Source organism: Siphateles boraxobius, unplaced genomic scaffold, assembly GCF_051911475.1.
Source record: "Siphateles boraxobius isolate OS27281-9 unplaced genomic scaffold, OSU_SipBor_1 193, whole genome shotgun sequence".
In the NCBI taxonomy this organism is placed as follows: Eukaryota; Metazoa; Chordata; class Actinopteri; order Cypriniformes; family Leuciscidae; genus Siphateles; species Siphateles boraxobius.
In genome coordinates this window covers 194,825-215,866 of record NW_027508803.1, presented here as the reverse complement: position 1 = coordinate 215,866, position 21,042 = coordinate 194,825, and positions in this window count along the sequence as shown.

Sequence of the window (21,042 nt, the reverse complement as noted above, 5' to 3'; positions counted from 1 at the left end):
ACTAGACTGCACACTAAAGGATCGTAAAACTAGACTGCACACTAAAGGAGACTAGAAACACTAAAGGAACCTAGAAATAGACTGCACACTAAAGGAGACTAGAACACTAAAGGAGCCTAGAACTAGACTGCACACAAAGGGGCCTATAACTAGACTGCACACTAAAGGAGACTAGAACACTAAAGGAGCCTAGAACTAGACTGCACACTAAAGGAGCCTAGAACACTAAAGGAGACTAGAACTAGACTGCACACTAAAGGAGACTAGAACACTAAAGGAGCCTAGAACTAGACTGCACACTAAAGGATCCTAGAACACTAAAGGAGCCTAGAACTAGACTGCACACTAAAGGAGACTAGAACACTAAAGGAGCCTAGAACTGGACTGCACACTAAAGGAGCCTAGAACTAGACTGCACACTAAAGGAGCCTAGAACTAGACTGCACACTAAAGGAGCCTAGAACTAGACTGCACACTAAAGTAGACTAGAACACTAAAGGAGCCTAGAACTAGACTGCACACAAAGGGGCCTAGAACTAGACTGCACACTAAAGGAGACTAGAACACTAAAGGAGCCTAGAACTAGACTGCACACTAAAGGAGCCTAGAACACTAAAGGAGACTAGAACTAGACTGCACACTAAAGGAGACTAGAACACTAAAGGAGCCTAGAACTAGACTGCACACTAAGGGAGCCTAGAACTAGACTGCACACTAAAGGAGCCTAAAACTAGACTGCACACTAAAGGAGCCTAGAACTAGACTGCACACTAAAGGAGCCTAGAACTAGACTACACACTAAAGGAGCCTAGAACTAGACTGCAAACTAAAGGAGCCTAGAACTAGACTGCACACTAAAGGATCCTAAAACTAGACTGCACACTAAAGGAGACTAGAAACACTAAAGGAACCTAGAAATAGATTGCACACTAAAGGAGACTAGAACACTAAAGGAGCCTAGAACTAGACTGCACACTAAAGGAGCCTAGAACACTAAAGGAGACTAGAACTAGACTGCACACTAAAGGAGACTAGAACACTAAAGGAGCCTAGAACTAGACTGCACACTAAAGGATCCTAGAACACTAAATGAGCCTAGAACTAGACTGCACACTAAAGGAGACTAGAACACTAAAGGAGCCTAGAACTGGACTGCACACTAAAGGAGCCTAGAACTAGACTGCACACTAAAGGAGCCTAGAACTAGACTGCACACTAAAGGAGCCTAGAACTAGACTGCACACTAAAGGAGCCTAGAACTAGACTGCACACTAAAGGAGTCTAGAACTAGACTGCACACTAAAGGAGCCTAGAACACGAAAGAAGCCTAGAACTAGACTGCACACTAAAGGAGACTAGAACACGAAAGGAGCCTAGAACTGGACTGCACACTAAAGGAGCCTAGAACTAGACTGCACACTAAAGGAGACTAGAACTAGACTGCACACTAAAGGAGCCTAGAACTAGACTGCACACTAAAGGAGCCTAGAACTAGACTGCACACTAAAGGAGCCTAGAACTAGACTGCACACTAAAGGAGCCTAGAACTAGACTGCACACTAAAGGAGCCTAATACTAGACTGCACACTAAAGGGGCCTAGAACTAGACTGCACACTAAAGGAGCCTAAAACTAGACTGCACACTAAAGGAGCCTAGAACTAGACTGCACACTAAAGGGGCCTAGAACTAGACTGCACACTAAAGGGGCCTAGAACTAGACTGCACACTAAAGGAGACTAGAACACTAAAGGAGCCTAGAACTAGACTGGACACAAAGGGGCCTAGAACTAGACTGCACACTAAAGGAGACTAGAACACTAAAGGAGCCTAGAACTGGACTGCACACTAAAGGAGCCTAGAACTAGACTGCACACTAAAGGAGCCTAGAACTAGACTGCACACTAAAGGAGCCTAGAACTAGACTGCACACTAAAGGAGCCTAAAACTAGACTGCACACTAAAGGAGCCTAGAACTAGACTGCACACTAAAGGAGCCTAGAACTGGACTGCACACTAAAGGAGACTAGAACTAGACTGCACACTAAAGGAGCCTAGAACTAGACTGCACACTAAAGGAGACTAGAACTAGACTGCACACTAAAGGAGCCTAGAACTAGACTGCACACTAAAGGAGACTAAAACTAGACTGCACACTAAAGGAGCCTAGAACTAGACTGCACACTAAAGGAGCCTAGAACTAGACTGCACACTAAAGGAGCCTAGAACTAGACTGCACACTAAAGGAGCCTAGAACTAGACTGCACACTAAAGGAGCCTAGAACTGGACTGCACAATAAAGGAGCCTAGAACTAGACTGCACACTAAAGGAGACTAGAACTAGACTGCACACTAAAGGAGCCTAGAACTAGACTGCACACTAAAGGAGACTAGAACTAGACTGCACACTAAAGGAGCCTAGAACTAGACTGCACACTAAAGGAGCCTAGAACTAGACTGCACACTAAAGGGACCTAGAAATAGACTGCACACTAAAGGAGCCTAAAACTAGACTGCACACTAAAGGAGCCTAAAACTAGACTGCTCACTAAAGGAGCCTAAAACTAGACTGCACACTAAAGGGGCCTAGAACTAGACTGCACACTAAAGGAGCCTAAAACTAGACTGCACACTAAAGGAGCCTAGAACTGGACTGCACACTAAAGGAGACTAGAACTAGACTGCACACTAAAGGAGCCTAGAACTAGACTGCACACTAAAGGAGACTAGAACTAGACTGCACACTAAAGGAGCCTAGAACTAGACTGCACACTAAAGGAGACTAAAACTAGACTGCACACTAAAGGAGCCTAGAACTAGACTGCACACTAAAGGAGCCTAGAACTAGACTGCACACTAAAGGAGCCTAGAACTAGACTGCACACTAAAGGAGCCTAGAACTAGACTGCACACTAAAGGAGCCTAGAACTGGACTGCACAATAAAGGAGCCTAGAACTAGACTGCACACTAAAGGAGACTAGAACTAGACTGCACACTAAAGGAGCCTAGAACTAGACTGCACACTAAAGGAGACTAGAACTAGACTGCACACTAAAGGAGCCTAGAACTAGACTGCACACTAAAGGAGCCTAGAACTAGACTGCACACTAAAGGGACCTAGAAATAGACTGCACACTAAAGGAGCCTAAAACTAGACTGCACACTAAAGGAGCCTAAAACTAGACTGCTCACTAAAGGAGCCTAAAACTAGACTGCACACTAAAGGGGCCTAGAACTAGACTGCACACTAAAGGAGCCTAAAACTAGACTGCACACTAAAGGAGCCTAGAACTAGACTGCACACTAAAGGGCCCTAGAACTAGACTGCACACTAAAGGTGCCTAGAACTAGACTGCACACTAAAGGAGACTAGAACACTAAAGGAGCCTAGAACTAGACTGCACACTAAAGGAGACTAGAACACTAAAGGAGCCTAAAACTAGACTGCACACTAAAGGAGACTAGAACACTAAAGGAGCCTAGAACTAGACTGCACACAAAGGGGCCTAGAACTAGACTGCACACTAAAGGAGACTAGAACACTAAAGGAGCCTAGAACTAGACTGCAAACTAAAGGAGCCTAGAACACTAAAGGAGCCTAGAACTGGACTGCACACTAAAGGAGCCTAGAACTAGACTGCACACTAAAGGAGCCTAGAACTGGACTGCACACTAAAGGAGCCTAGAACTAGACTGCACACTAAAGGAGACTAGAACTAGACTGCACACTAAAGTAGACTAAAACACTAAAGGAGCCTAGAACTAGACTGCACACAAAGGGGCCTAGAACTAGACTGCACACTAAAGGAGCCTAGAACTAGACTGCACACTAAAGGAGCCTAGAACTAGACTGCACACTAAAGGAGCCTAGAACTAGACTGCACACTAAAGGAGCCTAATACTAGACTGCACACTAAAGGGGCCTAGAACTAGACTGCACACTAAAGGAGCCTAAAACTAGACTGCACACTAAAGGAGCCTAGAACTAGACTGCACACTAAAGGGGCCTAGAACTAGACTGCACACTAAAGGGGCCTAGAACTAGACTGCACACTAAAGGAGACTAGAACACTAAAGGAGCCTAGAACTAGACTGGACACAAAGGGGCCTAGAACTAGACTGCACACTAAAGGAGACCTGAACACTAAAGGAGCCTAGAACTGGACTGCACACTAAAGGAGCCTAGAACTAGACTGCACACTAAAGGAGCCTAGAACTAGACTGCACACTAAAGGAGCCTAGAACTAGACTGCACACTAAAGGAGCCTAAAACTAGACTGCACACTAAAGGAGCCTAGAACTAGACTGCACACTAAAGGAGCCTAGAACTGGACTGCACACTAAAGGAGCCTAGAACTAGACTGCACACTAAAGGAGCCTAGAAGTAGACTGCACACTAAAGGAGACTAGAATTAGACTGCACACTAAAGGAGCCTAGAACTAGACTGCACACTAAAGGAGACTAAAACTAGACTGCACACTAAAGGAGCCTAGAACTAGACTGCACACTAAAGGAGCCTAGAACTAGACTGCACACTAAAGGAGCCTAGAACTAGACTGCACACTAAAGGAGCCTAGAACTAGACTGCACACTAAAGGAGCCTAGAACTGGACTGCACAATAAAGGAGCCTAGAACTAGACTGCACACTAAAGGAGACTAGAACTAGACTGCACACTAAAGGAGCCTAGAACTAGACTGCACACTAAAGGAGACTAGAACTAGACTGCACACTAAAGGAGCCTAGAACTAGACTGCACACTAAAGGAGCCTAGAACTAGACTGCACACTAAAGGGACCTAGAAATAGACTGCACACTAAAGGAGCCTAAAACTAGACTGCACACTAAAGGAGCCTAAAACTAGACTGCTCACTAAAGGAGCCTAAAACTAGACTGCACACTAAAGGGGCCTAGAACTAGACTGCACACTAAAGGAGCCTAAAACTAGACTGCACACTAAAGGAGCCTAGAACTAGACTGCACACTAAAGGGCCCTAGAACTAGACTGCACACTAAAGGTGCCTAGAACTAGACTGCACACTAAAGGAGACTAGAACACTAAAGGAGCCTAGAACTAGACTGCACACTAAAGGAGACTAGAACACTAAAGGAGCCTAAAACTAGACTGCACACTAAAGGAGACTAGAACACTAAAGGAGCCTAGAACTAGACTGCACACAAAGGGGCCTAGAACTAGACTGCACACTAAAGGAGCCTAGAACTAGACTGCACACTAAAGGAGCCTAGAACTAGACTGCAAACTAAAGGAGACTAGAACACTAAAGGAGCCTAGAACTAGACTGCACACTAAAGGAGACTAGAACACTAAAGGAGCCTAGAACTAGACTGCACACAAAGGGGCCTAGAACTAGACTGCACACTAAAGGAGCCTAGAACTAGACTGCACACTAAAGGAGACTAGAACACTAAAGGAGCCTAGAACTAGACTGCAAACTAAAGGAGCCTAGAACACTAAAGGAGCCTAGAACTGGACTGCACACTAAAGGAGCCTAGAACTAGACTGCACACTAAAGGAGCCTAGAACTGGACTGCACACTAAAGGAGCCTAGAACTAGACTGCACACTAAAGGAGACTAGAACTAGACTGCACACTAAAGGAGCCTAAAACTAGACTGCACACTAAAGGAGCCTAGAACTAGACTGCACACTAAAGGAGCCTAGAACTGGACTGCACACTAAAGGAGACTAGAACTAGACTGCACACTAAAGGAGCCTAGAACTAGACTGCACACTAAAGGAGACTAGAACTAGACTGCACACTAAAGGAGCCTAGAACTAGACTGCACACTAAAGGAGACTAAAACTAGACTGCACACTAAAGGAGCCTAGAACTAGACTGCACACTAAAGGAGCCTAGAACTAGACTGCACACTAAAGGAGCCTAGAACTAGACTGCACACTAAAGGAGCCTAGAACTAGACTGCACACTAAAGGAGCCTAGAACTGGACTGCACAATAAAGGAGCCTAGAACTAGACTGCACACTAAAGGAGACTAGAACTAGACTGCACACTAAAGGAGCCTAGAACTAGACTGCACACTAAAGGAGACTAGAACTAGACTGCACACTAAAGGAGCCTAGAACTAGACTGCACACTAAAGGAGCCTAGAACTAGACTGCACACTAAAGGGACCTAGAAATAGACTGCACACTAAAGGAGCCTAAAACTAGACTGCACACTAAAGGAGCCTAAAACTAGACTGCTCACTAAAGGAGCCTAAAACTAGACTGCACACTAAAGGGGCCTAGAACTAGACTGCACACTAAAGGAGCCTAAAACTAGACTGCACACTAAAGGAGCCTAGAACTGGACTGCACACTAAAGGAGACTAGAACTAGACTGCACACTAAAGGAGCCTAGAACTAGACTGCACACTAAAGGAGACTAGAACTAGACTGCACACTAAAGGAGCCTAGAACTAGACTGCACACTAAAGGAGACTAAAACTAGACTGCACACTAAAGGAGCCTAGAACTAGACTGCACACTAAAGGAGCCTAGAACTAGACTGCACACTAAAGGAGCCTAGAACTAGACTGCACACTAAAGGAGCCTAGAACTAGACTGCACACTAAAGGAGCCTAGAACTGGACTGCACAATAAAGGAGCCTAGAACTAGACTGCACACTAAAGGAGACTAGAACTAGACTGCACACTAAAGGAGCCTAGAACTAGACTGCACACTAAAGGAGACTAGAACTAGACTGCACACTAAAGGAGCCTAGAACTAGACTGCACACTAAAGGAGCCTAGAACTAGACTGCACACTAAAGGGACCTAGAAATAGACTGCACACTAAAGGAGCCTAAAACTAGACTGCACACTAAAGGAGCCTAAAACTAGACTGCTCACTAAAGGAGCCTAAAACTAGACTGCACACTAAAGGGGCCTAGAACTAGACTGCACACTAAAGGAGCCTAAAACTAGACTGCACACTAAAGGAGCCTAGAACTAGACTGCACACTAAAGGGCCCTAGAACTAGACTGCACACTAAAGGTGCCTAGAACTAGACTGCACACTAAAGGAGACTAGAACACTAAAGGAGCCTAGAACTAGACTGCACACTAAAGGAGACTAGAACACTAAAGGAGCCTAAAACTAGACTGCACACTAAAGGAGACTAGAACACTAAAGGAGCCTAGAACTAGACTGCACACAAAGGGGCCTAGAACTAGACTGCACACTAAAGGAGACTAGAACACTAAAGGAGCCTAGAACTAGACTGCAAACTAAAGGAGCCTAGAACACTAAAGGAGCCTAGAACTGGACTGCACACTAAAGGAGCCTAGAACTAGACTGCACACTAAAGGAGCCTAGAACTGGACTGCACACTAAAGGAGCCTAGAACTAGACTGCACACTAAAGGAGACTAGAACTAGACTGCACACTAAAGTAGACTAAAACACTAAAGGAGCCTAGAACTGGACTGCACACTAAAGGAGCCTAGAACTAGACTGCACACTAAAGGAGCCTAGAACTAGACTGCACACTAAAGGAGACTAGAATTAGACTGCACACTAAAGGAGCCTAGAACTAGACTGCACACTAAAGGAGACTAAAACTAGACTGCACACTAAAGGAGCCTAGAACTAGACTGCACACTAAAGGAGCCTAGAACTAGACTGCACACTAAAGGAGCCTAGAACTAGACTGCACACTAAAGGAGCCTAGAACTAGACTGCACACTAAAGGAGCCTAGAACTGGACTGCACAATAAAGGAGCCTAGAACTAGACTGCACACTAAAGGAGACTAGAACTAGACTGCACACTAAAGGAGCCTAGAACTAGACTGCACACTAAAGGAGACTAGAACTAGACTGCACACTAAAGGAGCCTAGAACTAGACTGCACACTAAAGGAGCCTAGAACTAGACTGCACACTAAAGGGACCTAGAAATAGACTGCACACTAAAGGAGCCTAAAACTAGACTGCACACTAAAGGAGCCTAAAACTAGACTGCTCACTAAAGGAGCCTAAAACTAGACTGCACACTAAAGGGGCCTAGAACTAGACTGCACACTAAAGGAGCCTAAAACTAGACTGCACACTAAAGGAGCCTAGAACTAGACTGCACACTAAAGGGCCCTAGAACTAGACTGCACACTAAAGGTGCCTAGAACTAGACTGCACACTAAAGGAGACTAGAACACTAAAGGAGCCTAGAACTAGACTGCACACTAAAGGAGACTAGAACACTAAAGGAGCCTAAAACTAGACTGCACACTAAAGGAGACTAGAACACTAAAGGAGCCTAGAACTAGACTGCACACAAAGGGGCCTAGAACTAGACTGCACACTAAAGGAGCCTAGAACTAGACTGCACACTAAAGGAGCCTAGAACTAGACTGCAAACTAAAGGAGACTAGAACACTAAAGGAGCCTAGAACTAGACTGCACACTAAAGGAGACTAGAACACTAAAGGAGCCTAGAACTAGACTGCACACAAAGGGGCCTAGAACTAGACTGCACACTAAAGGAGCCTAGAACTAGACTGCACACTAAAGGAGACTAGAACACTAAAGGAGCCTAGAACTAGACTGCAAACTAAAGGAGCCTAGAACACTAAAGGAGCCTAGAACTGGACTGCACACTAAAGGAGCCTAGAACTAGACTGCACACTAAAGGAGCCTAGAACTGGACTGCACACTAAAGGAGCCTAGAACTAGACTGCACACTAAAGGAGACTAGAACTAGACTGCACACTAAAGTAGACTAAAACACTAAAGGAGCCTAGAACTAGACTGCACACAAAGGGGCCTAGAACTAGACTGCACACTAAAGGAGACTCGAACACTAAATGAGCCTAGAACTAGACTGCACACTAAAGGAGCCTAGAACACTAAAGGAGACTAGAACTAGACTGCACACTAAAGGAGACTAGAACACTAAAGGAGCCTAGAACTAGACTGCACACTAAAGGAGCCTAGAACTAGACTGCACACTAAAGGACCCTAGAACTAGACTGCACACTAAAGGAGCCTAGAACTACACTGCACACTAAAGGAGCCTAGAACTAGACTGCACACTAAAGGAGCCTAGAACTGGACTGCACACTAAAGGAGACTAGAACTAGACTGCACACTAAAGGAGACTAGAACACTAAAGGAGCCTAGAACTAGACTGCACACAAAGGGGCCTAGAACTAGACTGCACACTAAAGGAGCCTAGAACTAGACTGCACACTAAAGGAGACTAGAACACTAAAGGAGCCTAGAACTAGACTGCACACTAAAGGAGCCTAGAACTAGACTGCACACTAAAGGAGCCTAAAACTAGACTGCACACTAAAGGAGCCTAGAACTAGACTGCACACTAAAGGACCCTAGAACTAGACTGCACACTAAAGGAGCCTAGAACTAGACTGCACACTAAAGGAGCCTAGAACTAGACTGCACACTAAAGGATCCTAAAATTAGACTGCACACTAAAGGAGACTAGAAACACTAAAGGAACCTAGAAATAGACTGCACACTAAAGGAGACTAGAACACTAAAGGAGCCTAGAACTAGACTGCACACAAAGGGGCCTATAACTAGACTGCACACTAAAGGAGACTAGAACACTAAAGGAGCCTAGAACTAGACTGCACACTAAAGGAGCCTAGAACACTAAAGGAGACTAGAACTAGACTGCACACTAAAGGAGACTAGAACACTAAAGGAGCCTAGAACTAGACTGCACACTAAAGGATCCTAGAACACTAAAGGAGCCTAGAACTAGACTGCACACTAAAGGAGACTAGAGCACTAAAGGAGCCTAGAACTGGACTGCACACTAAAGGAGCCTAGAACTAGACTGCACACTAAAGGAGCCTAGAACTAGACTGCACACTAAAGGATCCTAGAACTAGACTGCACACTAAAGGAGCCTAAAACTAGACTGCACACTAAAGGAGACTAGAACTAGACTGCACACTAAAGGAGACTATAACTAGACTAGAACTAGACTGCACACTAAAGGAGCCTAGAACTAGACTGCACACTAAAGGAGACTAAAACTAGACTGCACACTAAAGGAGCCTAGAACTAGACTGCACACTAAAGGAGCCTAGAACTAGACTGCACACTAAAGGAGCCTAGAACTAGACTGCACACTAAAGGAGCCTAGAACTAGACTGCACACTAAAGGAGCCTAGAACTGGACTGCACAATAAAGGAGCCTAGAACTAGACTGCACACTAAAGGAGACTAGAACTAGACTGCACACTAAAGGAGCCTAGAACTAGACTGCACACTAAAGGAGCCTAGAACTAGACTGCACACTAAAGGAGCCTAGAACTAGACTGCACACTAAAGGAGCCTAAAACTAGACTGCTCACTAAAGGAGCCTAAAACTAGACTGCACACTAAAGGGGCCTAGAACTAGACTGCACACTAAAGGAGCCTAAAACTAGACTGCACACTAAAGGAGCCTAGAACTAGACTGCACACTAAAGGAGCCTAAAACTAGACTGCTCACTAAAGGGGCCTAGAACTAGACTGCACACTAAAGGAGCCTAAAACTAGACTGCACACTAAAGGAGCCTAGAACTAGACTGCACACTAAAGGAGCCTAAAACTAGACTGCTCACTAAAGGAGCCTAAAACTAGACTGCACACTAAAGGGGCCTAGAACTAGACTGCACACTAAAGGAGCCTAAAACTAGACTGCACACTAAAGGAGCCTAGAACTAGACTGCACACTAAAGGGCCCTAGAACTAGACTGCACACTAAAGGGGCCTAGAACTAGACTGCACACTAAAGGAGACTAGAACACTAAAGGAGCCTAGAACTAGACTGCACACTAAAGGAGACTAGAACACTAAAGGAGCCTAGAACTAGACTGCACACTAAAGGAGACTAGAACTAGACTGCACACTAAAGGAGCCTAGAACTAGACTGCACACTAAAGGAGCCTAGAACCATACTGCACACTAAAGGAGACTAGAACTAGACTGCACACTAAAGGAGACTAGAACTAGACTGCACACTAAAGGAGACTAGAACTAGACTGCACACTAAAGGAGACTAGAACACTAAAGGAGACTACAACTAGACTGCACACTAAAGGAGCTTAGAACTAGACTGCACACTAAAGGAGCCTAAAACTAGACTGCACACTAAAGGAGCTTAGAACTAGACTGTACACTATAGGAGACTAGAACACTAAAGGAGCCTAGAACTAGACTGCACCCTAAACGAGCCTAGAACTAGACTGCACACTAAAGGAGACTAGAACTAGACTGCACCCTAAACGAGCCTAGTACTAGACTGCACACTAAAAGAGACTAGAACACTAAAGGAGCCTAGAACTAGACTGCACACTAAAGGAGCCTAGAACTAGACTGCACACTAAAGGAGACTAGAACACTAAAGGAGCCTAGAACTAGACTGCACACTAAAGGAGACTAGAACTAGACTGCACCCTAAACGAGCCTAGAACTAGACTGCACACTAAAAGAGACTAGAACACTAAAGGAGCCTAGAACTAGACTGCACACTAAAGGAGCTTAGAACTAGACTGCACACTAAAGGAGCCTAAAACTAGACTGCACACTAAAGGAGCTTAGAACTAGACTGTACACTAAAGGAGACTAGAACACTAAAGGAGCCTAGAACTAGACTGCACCCTAAACGAGCCTAGAACTAGACTGCACACTAAAAGAGACTAGAACACTAAAGGAGCCTAGAACTAGACTGCACACTAAAGGAGCCTAGAACTAGACTGCAGACTAAAGGAGACTAGAACACTAAAGGAGCCTAGAACTAGTTCAGTGATCAGTGTTTGTGTGTCTCAGCTGTAGTTCAGTGATCAGTGTTTGTGTATCTCAGCTGTAGTTCAGCATCAGTGTTTGTGTGTCTCAGCTGTAGTTCAGTGATCAGTGTTTGTGTGTCTCAGCTGTAGTTCAGCATCAGTGTTTGTGTGTCTCAGCTGTAGTTCAGTGATCAGTGTTTGTGTGTCTCAGCTGTAGTTCAGCATCAGTGTTTGTGTGTCTCAGCTGTAGTTCAGCATCAGTGTTTGTGTGTCTCAGCTGTAGTTCAGTGATCAGTGTTTGTGTGTCTCAGCTGTAGTTCAGCATCAGTGTTTGTGTGTCACAGCTGTAGTTCAGCATCAGTGTTTGTGTGTCTCAGCTGTAGTTCAGCATCAGTGTTTGTGTGTTTCAGCTGTAGTTCAGCATCAGTGTTTGTGTCTCAGCTGTAGTTCAGCATCAGTGTTTGTGTGTCTCAGCTGTAGTTCAGCATCAGTGTTTGTGTGTCTCAGCTGTAGTTCAGCATCAGTGTTTGTGTGTCTCAGCTGTAGTTCAGCATCAGTGTTTGTGTGTTTCAGCTGTAGTTCAGCATCAGTGTTTGTGTCTCAGCTGTAGTTCAGCATCAGTGTTTGTGTGTCTCAGCTGTAGTTCAGCATCAGTGTTTGTGTGTCTCAGCTGTAGTTCATCATCAGTGTTTGTGTGTCTCAGCTGTAGTTCAGCATCAGTGTTTGTGTGTCTCAGCTGTAGTTCAGCATCAGTGTTTGTGTGTCTCAGCTGTAGTTCAGCATCAGTGTTTGTGTCTCAGCTGTAGTTCAGCATCAGTGTTTGTGTGTTTCAGCTGTAGTTCAGCATCAGTGTTTGTGTCTCAGCTGTAGTTCAGCATCAGTGTTTGTGTGTCTCAGCTGTAGTTCAGCATCAGTGTTTGTGTGTCTCAGCTGTAGTTCATCATCAGTGTTTGTGTCTCAGCTGTAGTTCAGCATCAGTGTTTGTGTCTCAGCTGTAGTTCATCATCAGTGTTTGTGTCTCAGCTGTAGTTCAGCATCAGTGTTTGTGTCTCAGCTGTAGTTCAGCATCAGTGTTTGTGTGTCTCAGCTGTAGTTCAGCATCAGTGTTTGTGTGTCTCAGCTGTAGTTCAGCATCAGTGTTTGTGTGTCTCAGCTGTAGTTCAGCATCAGTGTTTGTGTGTCTCAGCTGTAGTTCAGCATCAGTGTTTGTGTGTCTCAGCTGTAGTTCAGCATCAGTGTTTGTGTGTCTCAGCTGTAGTTCATCATCAGTGTTTGTGTGTCTCAGCTGTAGTTCAGCATCAGTGTTTGTGTGTCTCAGTTGTAGTTCAGCATCAGTGTTTGTGTGTCTCAGCTGTAGTTCAGCATCAGTGTTTGTGTGTCTCAGCTGTAGTTCAGCATCAGTGTTTGTGTGTCTCAGCTGTAGTTCAGCATCAGTGTTTGTGTGTTTCAGCTGTAGTTCAGCATCAGTGTTTGTGTGTCTCAGCTGTAGTTCAGCATCAGTGTTTGTGTGTCTCAGCTGTAGTTCATCATCAGTGTTTGTGTGTCTCAGCTGTAGTTCAGCATCAGTGTTTGTGTGTCTCAGCTGTAGTTCAGCATCAGTGTTTGTGTGTCTCAGCTGTAGTTCAGCATCAGTGTTTGTGTGTCTCAGCTGTAGTTCAGCATCAGTGTTTGTGTGTCTCAGCTGTAGTTCATCATCAGTGTTTGTGTGTCTCAGCTGTAGTTCAGCATCAGTGTTTGTGTGTCTCAGCTGTAGTTCAGCATCAGTGTTTGTGTGTCTCAGCTGTAGTTCAGCATCAGTGTTTGTGTGTCTCAGCTGTAGTTCATCATCAGTGTTTGTGTGTCTCAGCTGTAGTTCAGCATCAGTGTCTGTGTGTCTCAGCTGTAGTTCAGCATCAGTGTTTGTGTGTCTCAGCTGTAGTTCAGCATCAGTGCACTGCGCAGTTCAGCCGCTAGATGGCGCTGTCAGTCAGGAAACAAGCGTGTGTTCAGGTGTGTGTCTTCAGTGTCTGTTCAGAATTACATTATCTGCAATAACTGATTAGCGTTGCTGCAAAATAATTTAGTCCAAATTACACTTAAATCTTAAATCTTAAATTTTTGCTCAGGATTACAAGTAGGGTTCATGTGATAAACGTAAACAGGTTTAGCTCGAACTGAAACACATGCTGAAAACAAGTTGGAGTGATTTACATATTATTAAATTTTCTAGTGCCAGAAATGGTGCAATTAAATGCACAATCTCCAAAACTTTTATTCGGAACGGCATTTCATTTTTTGGAAGAATAATCAGGGCCACATGTAAAGGTGTATAACCGTTATGGGTAAGTGTGTTATAGTGACAGTATAGACTCATATGGGAATGTTGTTCTGTATGAATGAATGTTTGTTGCACAGAGTTAATGATTAAACAACTGACCTTTATCCTCGAGTCCATGAAACATCTGCAATATATACCTATATAAAACTATCTAGACTCTTTTACAGATTTTGCAATATTATCTTACGTAACGTCACAGCATTTTCTCTTCACTGATGCCGTTTCTTTTAGACCTTACATTTGAAAAATCACACTGACCAGATCATTGTGGGAATATGGGGGATAATCTCATCAATTATTGGGAAACTGAGCAGCTTTTCAAGAAATGGCTAAAGACGCATGTTTCTCATCAGAACTTGAGCCATTAATAATAACTCTTCTACTCTATTTCTATACACAGTACTTGCATATTATTGCGCTTTTGTTGGTTTAACTGCTTCTATTGCTCTCCTCATTTATAAGTCTCTTTGGATAAATGATCAAATGTAAATGTAGTCTCAAATCTGCACTGTGATAGGAAGTGTCTGTCAGCTTTGCTTAGAGAAACTGGTCAAATCTTCATCACTGTGATCTAATCTAGAGCTTCAGGACCGTGTGAAAGTTTTTATTGGAGTGTTTACGCTCTTCAATGTCTATTTCCAAAGCTGTTTCTGAGAAGAGTCCTGGAGTTAATCCAGCTTACGGGTCGATGTCAGCGAACAGCCCGAGATAGAGCTGAGATAACCCAGAGATCGAGAGGCAGTGACCCAGAGCCGTGTGAACCAGAGCTGAGCTTCATTAACATTTAAATATCTTTATAACAGCTTAAAGAGCAAATATCTGGAAAAAAAGACAAAGTATCCCCGTGGAACTCTTCTTACCCTAAATTAGCTGCATCTGCTTTGTCTACTTGCCAATGTTCAGTTGATAGTCTCTCAGCTCACGTGAAATACACCAGTTGCCTCATTTATAAACGGTTGTGAGGAAGCGTCCTACATCTGATCTCAGATTCAGAGAACCAACACCTCTCTTCCAGAAGAGAAATTTAATAATCGGAAATGATCTTGAAATTGTGCACAGCTTCAGATCTCCACCTTGTAAACGTAATGTGATTAACGTACATACTCTCTGAGTGTGTGTGTGTGTGTGGGTGTTTGTGTGTGTGTGTGTGTGTGTGTGCGTGCTCAGACTCACTGACGGAGGTGTGTGTGTGTGTGTGAGTGTGTGAGGAAGAGGATGGTTTCAGATCTGCAATGGTGTGTGTGTGTGTGTGAGGAAGAGGAGGGTTTCAGATCTGCAATGGTGTGTGTGTGTGTGTGTGTGTGTGTGTGTGTGTGTGTGTGAGGAAGAGGAGGGTTTCAGATCTGCAATGGTGTGTGTGTGTGTGTGTGTGTATGTGTGTGTGTGAGGAAGAGGAGCGTTTCAGATCTGCAATGGTGTGTGTGTGTGTGTGTGTGTGAGGAAGAGGAGCGTTTCAGATCTGCAATGGTGTGTGTGTGTGTGTGTGAGGAAGAGGAGCGTTTCAGATCTGCAATGGTGTGTGTGTGTGTGTGTGTGTGAGGAAGAGGAGCGTTTCAGATCTGCAATGGTGTGTGTGTGTGTGTGTGTGTGTGTGTGTGTGAGGAAGAGGAACGTTTCAGATCTGCAATGGTGTGTGTGTGTGTGAGGAAGAGGAGGGTTTCAGATCTGCAATGGTGTGTGTGTGTGTGTGTATGTGTGTGTGTGAGGAAGAGGAGCGTTACAGATCTGCAATGGTGTGTGTGTGTGTGTGTGTGTGTGTGTGTGTGTGTGTGTGAGGAAGAGGAGCGTTTCAGATCTGCAATGGTGTGTGTGAGGAAGAGGAGCGTTTCAGATCTGCAATGGTGTGTGTGTGTGTGTGAGGAAGAGGAGCGTTTCAGATCTGCAATGGTGTGTGTGTGTGTGAGGAAGAGGAGCGTTTCAGATCTGCAATGGTGTGTGTGTGTGAGGAAGAGGAGCGTTTCAGATCTGCAATGATGTGTGTGTGTGAGGAAGAGGAGCGTTTCAGATCTGCAATGGTGTGTGTGTGTGTGAGGAAAAGGAGCGTTTCAGATCTGCAATGGTGTGTGTGTGTGTGAGGTAGAGGAGCGTTTCAGATCTGCAATGGTGTGTGTGTGTGTGAGGAAGAGGAGCGTTTCAGATCTGCAATGGTGTGTGTGTGTGAGGAAGAGGAGCGTTTCAGATCTGCAATGATGTGTGTGTGAGGAAGAGGAGCGTTTCAGATCTGCAATGGTGTGTGTGTGTGTGTGTTAGGAAGAGGAGGGTTTCAGATCTGCAATGGTGTGTGTGTGTGTGTTTGTGTGTGAGGAAGAGGAGGGTTTCAGATCTGCAATGGTGTGTGTGTGTGTGTTAGGAAGAGGAGGGTTTCAGATCTGCAATGGTGTGTGTGTGTGTGTTAGGAAGAGGAGGGTTTCAGATCTGCAATGGTGTGTGTGTGTGTGTGTGTGTGTGTGTGTGAGGAAGAGGAGCGTTTCAGATCTGCACTGGTGTGTGTGTGTGTGTGTTAGGAAGAGGAGGGTTTCAGATCTGCAATGGTGTGTGTGTGTGTGTGTGTGAGGAAGAGGAGGGTTTCAGATCTGCAATGGTGTGTGTGAGGAAGAGGAGGGTTTCAGATCTGCAATGGTGTGTGTGTGTGTGTGTGTGTGTGTGTGTGTGTGTGAGGAAGAGGAGCGTTTCAGATCTGCACTGGTGTGTGTGTGTGTGAGGAAGAGGAGGGTTTCAGATCTGCACTGGTGTGTGTGTGAGGAAGAGGAGCGTTTCAGATCTGCAATGGTGTGTGTGTGTGTGTGTGTGTGTGTGTGTGTGTGTGTGTGAGGAAGAGGAGCGTTTCAGATCTGCAATGGTGTGTGTGTGTGTGTGTGTGTGTGTGTGTGTGTGTGTGAGGAAGAGGAGGGTTTCAGATCTGCAATGGTGTGTGTGTGTGTGAGGAAGAGGAGTGTTTCAGATCTGCAATGATGTGTGTGTGTGTGTGTGAGGAAGAGGAGCGTTTCAGTTCTGCAATGGTGTGTGTGTTTGTGTGAGGAAGAGGAGCGTTTCAGATCTGCAATGGTGTGTGTGTGTGTGTGTGTGTGTGTGAGGAAGAGGAGCGTTTCAGATCTGCAATGATGTGTGTGTGTGTGTGAGGAAGAGGAGCGTTTCAGATCTGCAATGGTGTGTGTGTGTGAGGAAGAGGAGCGTTTCAGATCTGCAATGGTGTGTGTGTGTGAGGAAGAGGAGCGTTTCAGATCTGCACTGGTGTGTGTGTGTGAGGAAGAGAAGCGTTTCAGATCTGCAATGGTGTGTGTGTGTGAGGAAGAGGAGCGTTTCAGATCTGCAATGATGTGTGTGTGTGAGGAAGAGGAGCGTTTCAGATCTGCAATGGTGTGTGTGTGTGAGGAAGAGGAGCGTTTCAGATCTGCAATGGTGTGTGTGTGTGAGGAAGAGTAGCGTTTCAGATCTGCAATGATGTGTGTGTGTGTGTGTGTGTGTGTGTGAGGAAGAGGAGCATTTCAGATCTGCAATGGTGTGTGTGTGTCTGTGAGGAAGAGGAGGGTTTCAGATCTGCACTTGTGTGTGTGTGTGTGTGAGGAAGAGGAGCGTTTCAGATCTGCAATGGTGTGTGTGTGTGAGGAAGAGGAGCGTTTCAGATCTGCAATGGTGTGTGTGTGTGTGAGGAAGAGGAGCGTTTCAGATCTGCAATGGTGTGTGTGTGTGTGTGTGTGGAAGAGGAGAGTTTCAGATCTGCAATGGTGTGTGTGTGTGTGAGGAAGAGGAGGGTTTCAGATCTGCAATGGTGTGTGTGTGTGTGAGGAAGAGGAGCGTTTCAAATCTGCAATGGTGTGTGTGAGGAAGAGGAGCGTTTCAGATCTGCAATGGTGTGTGTGTGTGTGAGGAAGAGGAGCGTTTCAGATCTGCAATGGTGTGTGTGAGGAAGAGGAGCGTTTCAGATCTGCAATGATGTGTGTGTGTGTGTGAGGTAGAGGAGCGTTTCAGATCTGCAATGATGTGTGTGTGTGTGTGTGTGTGTGTGTGAGGAAGAGGAGCGTTTCAGATCTGCACTGGTGTGTGTGTGTGTGAGGAAGAGGAGCGTTTCAGATCTGCAATGGTGTGTTTGTGTGAGGAAGAGGAGCGTTTCAGATCTGCAATGGTGTGTTTGTGTGAGGAAGAGGAGCGTTTCAGATCTGCAATGGTGTGTGTGTGTGTGAGGAAGAGGAACGTTTCAGATCTGCAATGGTGTGTGTGTGTGAGGAAGAGGAGCGTTTCAGATCTGTAATGGTGTGTGTGTGTGTGTGTGTGAGGAAGAGGAGCGTTTCAGATCTGCAATGGTGTGTGTGTGTGTGTGTGAGGAAGAGGAACGTTTCAGATCTGAGATGGTGTGTGTGTGTGTGTGTGAGGAAGAGGAGGGTTTCAGATCTGCAAAGATGTGTGTGTGTGTGAGGAAGAGGAGCATTTCAGATCTGCAATGGTGTGTGTGTGTGTGTGTGTATGAGGAAGAGGAGGGTTTCAGATCTGCAATGGTGTGTGTGTGTGTGTGTATGAGGAAGAGGAGCGTTTCAGATCTGCAAAGATGTGTGTGTGTGTGAGGAAGAGGTGCGTTTCAGATCTGCACTGGTGTGTGTGTGTGTGTGTGAGGAAGAGGAGCATTTCAGATCTGCACCGGTGTGTGTGTGTGTGTGTGTGAGGAAGAGGAGCGTTTCAGATCTGTACTTGTGTGTGTGTGTGTGAGGAAGAGGAGGGTTTCAGATCTGCACTGGTGTGTGTGTGTGTGAGGAAGAGGAGCGTTTCAGATCTGCACTGGTGTGTGTGTGTGTGTGAGGAAGAGGAGCGTTTCAGATCTGCAATGGTGTGTGTGTGTGAGGAAGAGGAGCGTTTCAGATCTGCAATGGTGTGTGTGTGTGAGGAAGAGGAGCGTTTCAGATCTGCAATGGTGTGTGTGTGTGTGTGTGTGTGTGTGAGGAAGAGGAGCGTTTCAGATCTGTACTTGTGTGTGTGTGTGTGAGGAAGAGGAGGGTTTCAGATCTGCAATGGTGTGTGTGTGTGAGGAAGAGGAGCGTTTCAGATCTGCACTGGTGCGTGTGTGTGTGTGAGGAAGAGTAGCGTTTCAGATCTGCAATGGTGTGTGTGAGGAAGAGGAGCGTTTCAGATCTGCACTGGTGCGTGTGTGTGTGTGTGTGAGGAAGAGGAGCGTTTCAGATCTGCAATGGTGTGTGTGTGTGTGTGTGAGGAAGAGCAGCGTTTCAGATCTGCAATGATGTGTGTGTGAGGAAGAGGAGCGTTTCAGATCTGCAATGGTGTGTGTGTGTGTGAGGAAGAGGAGTGTTTCAGTTCTGCAATGGTGTGTGTGTGTGAGGAAGAGGAGCGTTTCAGATCTGCAAAGGTGTGTGTGTGTGTGTGTGTGTGTTAGGGAGAGGAGCGTTTCAGATCTGCAAAGGTGTGTGTGTGTGTGTGTGTGTGTGAGGGAGAGGAGCGTTTCAGATCTGCAAAGGTGTGTGTGTGTGTGTGTGTGTGTGAGGAGGGGCGTTTCAGATCTGCAATGGTGTGTGTGTGTGTGAGGAAGAGGAGCGTTTCAGATCTGCAATGGTGTGTGTGTGTGTGAGGAGGGGCGTTTCAGATCTGCAATGGTGTGTGTGTGTGTGAGGGAGAGGAGCGTTTCAGATCTGCAAAGGTGTGTGTGTGTGTGTGTGTGTGTGAGGAGGGGCGTTTCAGATCTGCAATGGTGTGTGTGTGTGTGAGGAAGAGGAGCGTTTCAGATCTGCAAAGGTGTGTGTGTGTGTGTGTGTGTGTGAGGGAGAGGAGCGTTTCAGATCTGCAAAGGTGTGTGTGTGTGTGTGTGTGTGTGAGGAGGGGCGTTTCAGATCTGCAATGGTGTGTGTGTGTGAGGATGAGGAGCGTTTCAGATCTGCAATGGTGTGTGTGTGTGAGGAGGGGCGTTTCAGATCTGCAATGGTGTGTGTGTGTGTGAGGAAGAGGAGCGTTTCAGATCTGCAATGGTGTGTGTGTGTGTGAGGAAGAGGAGCGTTTCAGATCTGCAATGGTGTGTGTGTGTGAGGAGGGGCGTTTCAGATCTGCAATGGTGTGTGTGTGTGTGAGGAAGAGGAGCGTTTCAGATCTGCAATGGTGTGTGTGTGTGTGAGGAAGAGGAGCGTTTCAGATCTGCAATGGTGTGTGTGTGTGAGGAGGGGCGTTTCAGATCTGCAATGGTGTGTGTGTGTGTGAGGAAGAGGAGCGTTTCAGATCTGCAATGGTGTGTGTGTGTGAGGAAGAGGAGCGTTTCAGATCTGCAATGGTGTGTGTGTGTGAGGAAGAGGAGCGTTTCAGATCTGCAATGGTGTGTGTGTGTGAGGAAGAGGAGAGTTTCAGATCTGCAATGGTGTGTGTGTGTGTGAGGGAGAGGAGGGTTTCAGATCTGCAATGGTGTGTGTGTGTGTGAGGGAGAGGAGCGTTTCAGATCTGCACTTGTGTGTGTGTGTGTGAGGAAGAGGAGCGTTTCAGATCTGCAATGGTGTGTGTGTGTGTGTGTGTGAGGAAGAGGAGCGTTTCAGATCTGCAATGGTGTGTGTGTGTGTGTGTGAGGAAGAGGAGGGTTTCAGATCTGCACTTGTGTGTGTGTGTGTGTGTGTGAGGAAGAGGAGCGTTTCAGATCTGCAATGGTGTGTGTGTGTGTGTGAGGAAGAGGAGCGTTTCAGATCTGCAATGGTGTGTGTGTGTGTGTGAGGAAGAGGAGTGTTTCAGATCTGCACTGGTGTGTGTGTGTGTGAGGAAGAGGAGCGTTTCAGATCTTTACTGGTGTGTGTGTGTGTGTGTGTGAGGAAGAGGAGCGTTTCAGATCTGCACTGGTGTGTGTGTGTGTGTGTGTGTGAGGAAGAGGAGGGTTTCAGATCTGCAATGGTGTGTGTGTGTGAGGAAGAGGAGCATTTCAGATCTGCACTGGTGTGTGTGTGTGTGTGTGTGAGGAAGAGGAGCGTTTGAGATCTGCACTGGTGTGTGTGTG